The sequence below is a fragment of the Capsicum annuum genome, chromosome 1, assembly GCF_002878395.1.
Source record: "Capsicum annuum cultivar UCD-10X-F1 chromosome 1, UCD10Xv1.1, whole genome shotgun sequence".
Classification (NCBI taxonomy): domain Eukaryota; kingdom Viridiplantae; phylum Streptophyta; class Magnoliopsida; order Solanales; family Solanaceae; genus Capsicum; species Capsicum annuum.
Genome location: NC_061111.1, coordinates 68,820,618 through 68,831,777, shown reverse-complemented (window position 1 = coordinate 68,831,777; position 11,160 = coordinate 68,820,618). Strand labels below are relative to the sequence as shown.

General features: G+C 32.3%; 1 long non-coding RNA gene across 1 annotated transcript; it reads right to left on the bottom strand.

The window, feature by feature from the left end:
• Nucleotides 1-798: 798 nt before the first annotated feature.
• On the bottom strand, nucleotides 799-10,903 carry LOC124889294. The gene is made up of 2 exons (XR_007048158.1): nucleotides 10,648-10,903; nucleotides 799-1,243 (listed from the first exon to the last, which is right to left on the bottom strand). It is a non-coding gene; the product is annotated as an uncharacterized LOC124889294 (long non-coding RNA).
• Nucleotides 10,904-11,160: the final 257 nt, after the last annotated feature.

Here is an 11,160-nt window from a genome sequence, read left to right as displayed (position 1 = left end):
AGGGAGTTCCTTTAAAAAAGGGATGTGGGGAGCAGTTAAAGGAGAATGGGAGTCAGATAGGATAGGGTAGTTGTAGTTTAGGATAATTATAAATTATTATTTTTAATTAATGAATAAATAATAATAATAATAATAATAACAATAATAAAAGAATATTTACTAATTAATTTTTTAAAAAATAATTTATATTTCAGAAAACTTAGAATGAAAGTTTATAAATAGCCTAAAATAATATAATTAAAGGAATACTAAAACTGTTAATTTATTTATTAAAATTAAAAGAGAAATATATATTTTTGAAAATTTTGTATTATTTAAAAATAAACATAACAAATAAAAATAAAATAAAATATTTTTAAAAAATGTAATTTTATTTTTCAACTAAAACTTATGAAAAATGAAATAAAAGCTAAAATAAATATCAAACAAAATTATAAATAATTAATACCAAAAAATAGGTTAGAACTCGAGGAGGGTCAAAAATCACGTGTCTACATTTTGTCCCTCTTTACGTGAAATCTCAAAGAGTTTTCATACAAAGAAGTAGACAAAGAGATGATTTCTGACCCTCCGATTATTCGAAAAGGTGAGGACAAAATAAAATAAAAGAAAAGATGTGACTGAGTCCTTGTTTTGGACCTCCTACCTATCCCAAGTTATAAGGAATCAGGTCACGTGTAGTTCAAAGAGGTAAAGTGGTGAGACGGTGAGTTAGAGTATGAGTTAGGTTCTGTCGAGTCTCCGATTCGCGACTTCTGTTTTTTACATCCAAATGAAAAATAAAAATGAAAATGAAGATACAAGTGAAAGATCCTATGTATTGCACAACTTTTCTAGAATCTTGACTTGAATTTTCATGACTTCTCAAATGGTGAGAAAGTCATTATTATGAGTTTAATCTTGAAAAAATGAATTGTTCTTCATGTTGGCTCTTGGCATTGGAAAGGAATTCAACAATTGACTCATTCTTCAGACTCTCCTCTGACTTGAACTTGAAAATCTTCATCCTATTATTCAGGTGGGCTTCTGAACTTGCAATTGATAATGTTCATCCTATTCTCCAGGCAGGCTACAGACTTGCTAGTTATTCACCCTGTTCTTCAAGCGGGCTCCTGACTTGCTATTTCTTCACCCTATTTTTCAAGTGGGCTCCTGACTTGTTGTTTCTGATTTTTCAAACATGTTCTTGAACTCAAAGAAAAAGGTGAACTAGAAAAGAAAAGTCCCATTATTCAGGAGGCTCCTGAGCAGAAAATAAATCTCATTATTCGGGAGGGTCCTAAGTAGAAAGTAAAATTCAATTGTTCAGGAGAGTCCTGAGATGAAAAGTAAAGTCTCGTAAATATGAAAAGAAAAAATTCTCCAGTTTACACTAGAAAATTTTGTGAGGGTCATTAGATCACAACTTTTGAAAAGTACAGTAAAGAGGGTGAATCAAGGCCCAGCTAAAAAAATGTGTTTCTTCAGAGTAAAAATGATGACTAAAATTAGGAAGTGCGTCTCCTAACACATGAAACTTAAATTACCCAAACAAGAAAGTGTTTCTCCTAGGGATTTAATGAAATGACTCAACTAGAAAGTGCGTTTTCTAGGAGGAATGTTCAAGTTAGAAAGTGTGTTACCTAACAAACGAAACTTGAATTATTCAGACTAGGAAGTGCGTCTCCTATGGATTAAATGGAAGGACTCGACTAGAAAGTGAATCTTCTAGGAGTGAAGGTTTAAGTTAGGAAGTGCGTCACCTAACAAAAGAAACTTAAATTATCTAGACAATGAAGTGTGTCTCCTACGGTAAAAATGAAATGACTTGAGTAGAAAGTGCGTCTTCTAGGAGTGAATATTCAAGTTAGGAAAAATGTTACCTAACAAACAAAACTTGAATTATTCAGACTAGAAAGTGTGCCTCCTAGGGGTTAAATAGAAGGACTCAACTAGAAAGTGCGTCTTCTAGGAGTAATGGTTCAAGCTAGGAAATGCATTACCTAACACATTAAAACTGACATATCCTAACTAGGAAGTGCGTCTCCTAAGGGTTAAATGAAATGACTCGACTAAAAATTGCATCTTTTACAAGTGAATGTTCAAGTTACGAAGTGTGTTACCTAACAAACAAAACTTGAACTATTTAGACTAGGAAGTGCGTCTCCTAGGGGTTAAATGGAAGGACTCGACTAGAAAGTGCATCTTCTAGGAGTGAAGGTTTAAGTTAGGAAGTGTGTCACCTAACAAATGAAAACTGACTTATTCAGACTAGGAAGTGCGTCACCTAGGGGTTAAATGAAATGAATCGACTAGAAAGTGCATTAAATGAAATGAATCGACTAGAAAATGCATCTTCTAAAAGTGAATGTTCAATTTAGGAAGTGTGTCACCTAACAAATGGAACTTGAATTATTCAGACTAGGAAGTGTGTCTCTTAGAGGTCTAATGGAAGGACTCAACTAGAAAGTGCGTCTTCTAGGAGTGAATATTCAAGTTAGGAAGTGAGTCACCTAACAAACGAAACTTGAATTATTCAGACTAGGAAGTGCATCTCCTAGGGGTTAAATGTAAGGACTTGACTAGAAAGTGCGTCTTCTAGGAGTGAATGTTCAAGTTAGAAAGCGTGTCACCTAACAAACGAAACTTGAATTGTTCAGACTAAGAAGTGTGTCTCATGGGGGTTAAATGGAAGGACTCGACTAGAAGTGTATCTTCTACGAGTGAATGTTCAAGTTAGGAAGTGCGTCACCTAACAAACAAAACTTGAATCATTCAGACTATAAATGGACGGACTCGACTAGAAAGTGCGTCTTCTAGGAGTGAAGATTTAAGTTAGAAAATGCGTCACCTAACAAATGAAAACTGACTTATTCAGACTAGGAAGTGTGTCTCCTAAGGGGGTATATCAAAACTACTTAGCAATACCACCTCTTTCATTTTGCATAAGTGGGAATTACATATTTTGATATTTAGGCTTGAAGTCCTTGATTTAAAGGCAATATGTGTTTTTGTTTCATACCAAGAAAACTTGTTAATTTAAAAACACAGTGGTTGGTTTGTGGCTTTAGCTTTCGAGGCAATCTTTCTTGCACTCGTCATGCTCAGCTCCATTTCAGATCATTGATAGGTATCATTGACTTGTCATACTTTTAACACCAAATTCTGGTTACTGAAAGTATTTGACTCAAATCGTATTTCCCTTACATGATGCCTTTGGGTTTAACTTCTAATACGCCTATATATCTTTATGCGTCCAAAAACTATTGAATGACAAGATTTTTTTAGTACCTTACTTTATCTGGAAATATGTTATCTTTATGTGTCGGCTCTTTGTCTTGCTTTGTGCAATTGAAAGAGCTGGTAGCAAGTTTTGAAGTCCTTCCTTACTTGTCTTGACATGAATTTGACTCAAAATATGTGAAAGATGACAATAGCGATTTTTCTTCTGATAATAAAGACACAAAAATTAAAAATAAAAAGAATAATAAAAAGAAAATAAAAAGACAATAGACATCTCTTTTCAAAAATGGCAAAAATGAAAACTTATCTGGGTGTGGCAGGTGATTCCAGTGATTACAACTTCATTTTGAATTACGCAACCAGATCTACTCATACTAATCATTTTCAACTTTTATCCACTTATTGAATTTGAAATGGAGCCATTTTTTAACATGCTCCTTCTAGATCACAATCTTTCTTCGGCTAGTGACACCTCAATGGGGTTTTGCCAAAGAGCATATCTCATTTTTATTTCTTTCTTAGCTCACCATCGCCTTATGGTGTCCAAAAAGTTTTTCACCAACAAGACTCCCATTTTTATTTTTTTTATGAAGGGATGATGCCCAAAGTATGAAGCATCATACACTCAAACATCTTTAGCCTTGACATTCTCATAGATCAATCTGAAGGTCTTTCTTTGATTGTAACTTGGATTTTGAAAAGGGTTAGAAAAAAAGGGTGGCATGAGGCTAAAAAATATACATGGCACTGGGTTAAGCATACAACTTTTGGAATCAACTTTTTTAAAATATAATTTTTGCCCAAGTTTTGTTTCATACAGGGTAACTTGAATTTTAACTTGGTTAGAAAAAACCCCAGAATAGGGCTACCTACATATCTTGTTATAGCAAAAATTAGGTCAAACGTAGTTCAGACATCTTGTTCTTTTGCTTGAATTTTCTTATTTTTTCTTTTCTTTTTCTTCATTTTATTTTTCTTTTTGAGATTTTTTTTGGCTCTATTTCTCTTTCTTGACACTTTCCTATTTCTTTCCTTTTTTTCTTTAACTTTTTTCAGACTCTATTTTGATTCCAAAAGAGGTGTATGAAAGAAAATAAAATTAAAGCTCAAAGGGGGTAACAAAGGATTACACAATATTTGGATAGAAGAATGAAATGCCTTCGTCATATCAATCCTTAAAATGCAAGTATATAACATGTAATGAGAGAGTGGAACATAAAAATCATGCACATTTTTTCAACATTGACCTTGACTGAGCAAGTGCTCGTGTGTCACTTCTTTCATGCTTGTGAAACATACAGGCCTATTTGTGTTATACTTTCCCCACAACAGATGACTCGTGCTTTTTTAAGCAAACTTCTTTTTGCTTTTCCTGATAATAGAAACTATATATCCTCTGGTTGATCTCATTCAAAATGCTTGAGATACACTTTCTCATTGAAGACCAAGTTATTTTTTATTTGCAAAGTGATTGCCTCAATATATTCAAGTGAGGCTGCAACTAAGTCCCCAAACATCTCAACACTCTACTTATTTTCTTATATTTTTTTTTCAATTTAACTTCTTGGCTCGATGTTTTAGGATTAGATTGGGTTTAAAGATCAGTTTGTGAATCCAACATGCATATCATATCATTAGAATCACCATAAAAAAACTGTATAAAAAAACTAAGACAAACTAGATTTACAAAAATTTAAAAAAAAAAAAAAGGGACACATTTTGTTGACAGAAAGATAAAAAGGTTTGAATAGAGGCGATAAGAAATAAGACAAGATAGATTCTGAACTAATAGCCTGAAATAATTCGTGTAACAAACAGACTACCACAAATCCTTCCTGGTAAGAGAAGGAGTGACTTCTCAATTATTGAGCTTGACATCTTAGTCAGTTTGTACATCAATATGACTAGAGCTTTCACCGCTGTCAATGTCCTGCACCATAATCAACTTATCTTGAATCATCCTTTCTATTTCTCTTTTCAAAGCACGATAATTTTCAGTACTGTGACCCTAAACATCAGAATGATATATACATCGTACATTGGGATCAAAATTTCTTGAATGTAGGTATGGGATGTATCCAAAAAGGGGAGCGATCAAGTCCTTTTGTCTCAATTTTTGGAATAAGCTAGTATATGATTCTCCAATTGGTTTGAAACTATCCCTTAGCTTTTGTCTATTTTCATTATTTGGCCTGGACCAAAAATTAAGCCTAAAAGGGCTTAGGTATGTTTGTTGAGTTAGAGGATGATTCTGAGGGGTTGGTGCATCCATTACCGGTAAGAAAAGGATCGGGCATATGGTTGTGCATTATAAATAAGATACTGAGGGGATGAAATGGAATATAATAAATTTTGGGGAGGAACATATTATCATGGATGGTTATATGGGTATTGAATGTAGACTTGGGATTGAGATTGCGCGTATGGGTGACGCAGACCTTTCGAACTTTGTCGCGTTCCTGACACAACAGTAGCCCAATCCTCCTTTCTTTTCTTTTCTTTGAAACTTCCTAAACTATTATGAATTGCCTGAGCAGTTATTTTCAAAGAAGCTTGGCTTATAATTTTACCGGACTTAATTCTATTTTCTACCATTTCGCCAATCTTAATGACCTAGATAAATGTATTTCAAAAAGTAGAAATCAAATGATAGAAGTAATTGGGTTCTTGTGCTTGGAGAAAAATATCAATCATCTCAGACTCATTCATTGATGGCTTAACTATAGCAGATTGCTCCCTCCATCTAACAGCATATTCTCCAAAAATTTTGATGGATTTTTTCCTCATGTTGGTAAGTTTAGTACGATCCGGCACTATTTTGATATTATATTAAAACTGCTTGAAAAAATCCCTAGCCATGTCATCCCAAACATGCCAATGAGAGATATTTTGATCAATGAACCATTCTAAAGCAATTCCTACCAAACTCTCTCCGAAGTAAGGTATCATTAGTTTCTCTTTCCTTGCTCCTCTTAGTTGATTACAAAACCTTTTCAAATAACCTAAAAGATCACTATGCCCCTTGTATTTGTCCAACTTTAGTGTTTTAAACCCTAAAGACAAGTGAACATTGGGAAACACATATAAATCCTTGTAAAATACACTCTTTTTTCTATCCCAATTATTTTACGTTTCTCATATTTTCTGTAACTTATCACCTTCCTAGTTATCTCCACTTGTTCCACATTTCTAATAGTCTATACCACCTCATCTAAGATTTTGCATTCTTTTTGTGGGTCATCTTTCCTTATCTTTGGACCTGGTGTTGTATGAATGAGATGCTAGCTTAACCACAAACCAACCACCTTATTATTATTTTGACTTTAGAGATAAGGAATGTGTCAGGATTTCACACTTTAAAAAAAAATTCTTTAAGAATATCACCGAACCCGGTATGCCGCCTACGTATCTCATTAAGATGAGAATCAGGTGTGTGTAGTTCTTGAAATTGGAGATATGAAGAAACACACTCTTTTTGTTTGAATAATGAGAAAGATTTTTTTTTAATTAATAATGATAAAAAAAAAACATATTTTTATTATCGAAAACAAATTATTTTCTCTATATATAAGGACTAAAACTCTCTTCTTTTTTCTTTAGAAGGAAAGACAACTTTTTTTAAAAGATCACCGAACCCATGAAGGGTTGCCTACGTATCTCAATTAGATGAGAATCAGGTGTGCGTAGTTCTTGAAATATATGTCGCATAAAGTTCAGCCTCAAGACCCCTAAAGGTTCAGGGCTGTTAAGATTTTATATATATATTATTTTGTAAAAACTTATCCTCATGATCCATATATATATATATATATATATATATACACACTAGTCAAGTGTATGTACTTTGCACGTATGTATAATGTTAATCATGAATATTGTTTATAAAGTGAATAATTGTTATGAGTATGTTACATTAAGAAGTTTAAATTAGTTTTTAAAAGTAGGTAAAATATTTAGGATTAAAGGTGTATTGAAAAGGAATGTGAGATACATAATTTATAATAAAATTCATTTTATTTGATGAGGTACCATATAATCTTATGTATCGCGCAAGTTCCTTCCTTGTCGGCTAAATGTGTTGAGCTAATTTGTTCCATTATTAAGCGAATGAAGCTGTTCTCCAAGTCCGTCGTGTATTAATACTACAATATCAATTATTATTTATATTGAATTAAAAAAGAGGAAAAAAATAGAAGAAAGTACCCAGCCTTTTTAGCGTGTGGCCAAACTTCTAAAATTAGCTTATTTTGAAAGGTTTTATTTTAGAAGTGCTTTTATAAAAGTACTTTTGATGCTGTGTTGGTCTTTTCATTTTAGTTCCGCTTACATATTCAAATTTAAGAGATTTGATTTCTCACAAATTTTCATTAAATATAAGATAAAATTTTCATTAAATATAAGGTAAATTTTTTGCAATTTATGCCATAATGAAAAGAAAAAATTCTTCTTTTGTCTCTTTGTACTTAATTTACCCTTTTGTTTTATTCTTTCTTCATATTGATTTGTTTACAATAATAATCTAATGACTTAAAAAGTCACTTTTAATATGAGGTAAAAAAATTCGTTAATATTCCAGTAATAAAAGAAAAATTATACCATATAAGTTAAGACTCTTTAATTATTAATTTTCTTAATAACTCTTCCCATATAATTTCACTTACCATATATTTTAGGACTCTTTAATTCTACATATTATGAAAATAATTGAAAAAGGGTAAAAAGACGATTTTAGCTATTGTAGAGTATTTTAATGAAGGGTAAAAAGTTCAAATCACTTTTTTAAGGGTGTTCACACTTTTAATATATATGTGTGTGTGTGTGTGTGAGAGAGAGAGAGAGAGAGTGTGTGTGTGTATAAATTAAACTTGAGCATGAGAAAAATAATTATAAAAGTAATCATATTTTTCAAATATTTCCCAAATAAATCTATGAATAACTTTTCAAAAGATAGGGTCGTAACCTATAAAAGGGCTTCCTACGTATCCCGCTAAATAGTGAGAATCAGACCCTCGTAGTTCATGAAGACCTTAAAAACTATATATATTTTAATTTCCTTGGAAAAGAATGATTTGTTAAATTTGAGGACAATATACTTTCTTGCGTTTTACCAAGTTTCCTAAAGTAGGTCAACAACCAAATTGCCATCCAAATAAATTTCAAAGAGCACATAGGATGCACATGTTGGTCATTATAAAAAGTGACACTTGTCCTAGACAAATCCGGCCTTTGTGTCGAGTCCCGCTAAGTCAAATGTATATGATGCAAATAAAGTGGAGCCTAATAGGGATAACCACGTCTGAGTTTCAGTTTTACTAGGTTTATCCTAATAGGGTAAGTGTCTAGACTGGTTTACCCGAGCAAAAACTCGAGTCGGGGAGGGACAACTTGGTCGGTAGCAGTGTTATTCCGCCTTCGTTGTTGATCCAAACCTCGCCTAATATGTGTGACTAATAATCATTAACCCGGTGCCTTGACACTCCGGTTATTTCAAGATGAAAGTAGGATGCATACTCGACATTCCTTCTATCCTATTTCAGAGACTCAGAAGGGGTGCACAAGAGAAGACAATTTGTAATACAATTCAGCAATATCAAAACAATAAATAAGCGACAAGTAACACATTAAACCAACAATACAATAGCTAAATTAAAGCAAGTAAAAGTTAATATTAAAAGCTCAAATTTTGGTTATTCCCCATCTGAGTCGCTAGAGATGTCACGTCCCCTTTTTACCCGAAGGGTTGAAGGATTTTTCCAATTAAAGTGACGGTTTTGAATAACGATTATTTTTATTTACAGAGACTCCACTTGGAATTAAGTTATGGTGTTTCAAGTCACATTTTTGAATCCCTAGTCAAAAGAAAATGACTATTTATTATGGTTTGCAAAAACAGAAGACCAGCTAAGAAATTCTGTTGATCGAGGGGAAGGTGTGAGGCACCTCTCGAGTCCTGTGATTCTAGCATGATCGCTTTGATTGACTTATCTTAACTTAAATTATTTTGAATAAATTATGTTTGTAGGCCTAAATTCGCTCATTTTTTAATGTCTAATATCTATCTATAACTCTTGTATTAATCTAGTGGGAAATTAAATTTAAGACAATCTTTACCGAGGTGCAATATTGCATCCTTGGATTATTTTCAAACATCTCAATAACATGCGTACGCTGCATTCTTAATTGAGATAAAAATTTATAAATGTGTCTAAAATTTGCCTAGCGTTAAAGGCTTTAATTTGTTTCTTTTAAACTCGGGGTGCTTTTTAACCTTAACAACAAACTAAAACAATATTCATTTAAAGCAGTTAATAAATTTAATAAATAATTATTAAATTCTATTAATGACAATAAATAAAATAATGAAATAATAAAATACATAATCTATTAATGTGCTGAACTTTAATATTATCCCTTAAAATTATTCTGTTTAATTAATACAAACCTAAATCACATATTATAATACATATCCATGTTAAATACAAATAATAATACGGTCCTGGATCAATTTTGGGAATATCGACATTGGTATCATCATTTTGCCGGTGAAATTGTCGGAATAGTAACAAAACAACAGTTGGGCATTTTCCAGTGGTTTTTCGCTGGATTTTGAGCAACGGAGAGGCTGGCTTATGCTCTCCAGTGATGGAAGCAGCGCAAAAAAGGGGAAAAGGGGGAAGGTGGCAGCAGATCTGGTGGTTGTTTAGCTGGAGGAGATGGAGGCGGCTGTTGTTATTGTTGGTTTTAGGGATTTTCTGACGAGATCCATCTCGTCGTTGGTGGCTGGTAGAAATTTAGAGGCTCACCGGTAGTTAAATCCGGTGAGAAGTTGAAGAAGGGAAAGAGGGAAAGGGAGGTGCACGGTTGTCGAAGTGGTTAGTGGCTGTCGAATTTTGGTATGTTTTGCCGAAACAATAACGATTACCTCTAATGATATTTTCCAGTGGCAATTCCAATGGATTACTGGCGAAAAACTCGCCGGGAACAATGAAGGAGCATCATAGTTTTCTCTCTCTCTCAATTTTGCTTTCTACTGGTTTTACTCTATGTCTGTTTTTCCATTAGTTACAGATATGTGTATGAATTCATGTGTATTAGTGTTCTGTTTATAGTGTGTTATCAATCTCTTTTTCTTTTTTTCTCCAGTAGTGGTGTGTATTGTATGTGACATCAGTGTAGTAGATCAATTTTTCAACTTTTTTTTTACAAGATGATATTAACACCTAATATTTAAACATCCAACACATTGTACGTACAAACACATATATGCATTCTGTAACTTGATCTTATAACATACAATAATCTAAAGCTCACATAATTAATTAATTATATATATACTAAATAATACATGAAATCATTTTAGCTTTTTTCTTTCATGCTTTTCATAATAAAATTCATAACATAAATGTTACAAGATTGAAGAAGAACCTGTAATGAATTAATCTGTTTCAAGCTGAACTTTGAAACTCGAATCACAACTCTTTCGCTCCTTTATTTTTCTTCTCTGTTTTTGGTTTTTGTTTCTCTCTCTATTTTTCCTTCTTCCTCTTTTCTCTATTTTTTGTTGCTCTGCCTGATAGTGTTCAAATGTACGTAGAATCTGTCTGGGGGTTGAGGGACTTCCTTTAAAAAAGGGATGTGGGGAGCAGTTAAAGGGGAATGAGAGTCCGATAAAATAGGGTAGTTGTAGTTTAGGACAATTATAAATTATTATTTTCTAATAAATGAATAAATAATAATAATAATAATAATAATAAATAATAAATAATAATATTAATAAAAGAATATTTACTAATTAATTTTTAAAAAAAATTATATTTAAGAAAACTTATAATGAAAGTTTATAAATAGCCTAAAATAATATAATTAAAGGAATACTAAAACTGCTAATTTACTTATTAAAATTAAAAGACAAATATTTGTTTTTGAAACTTTCTTATT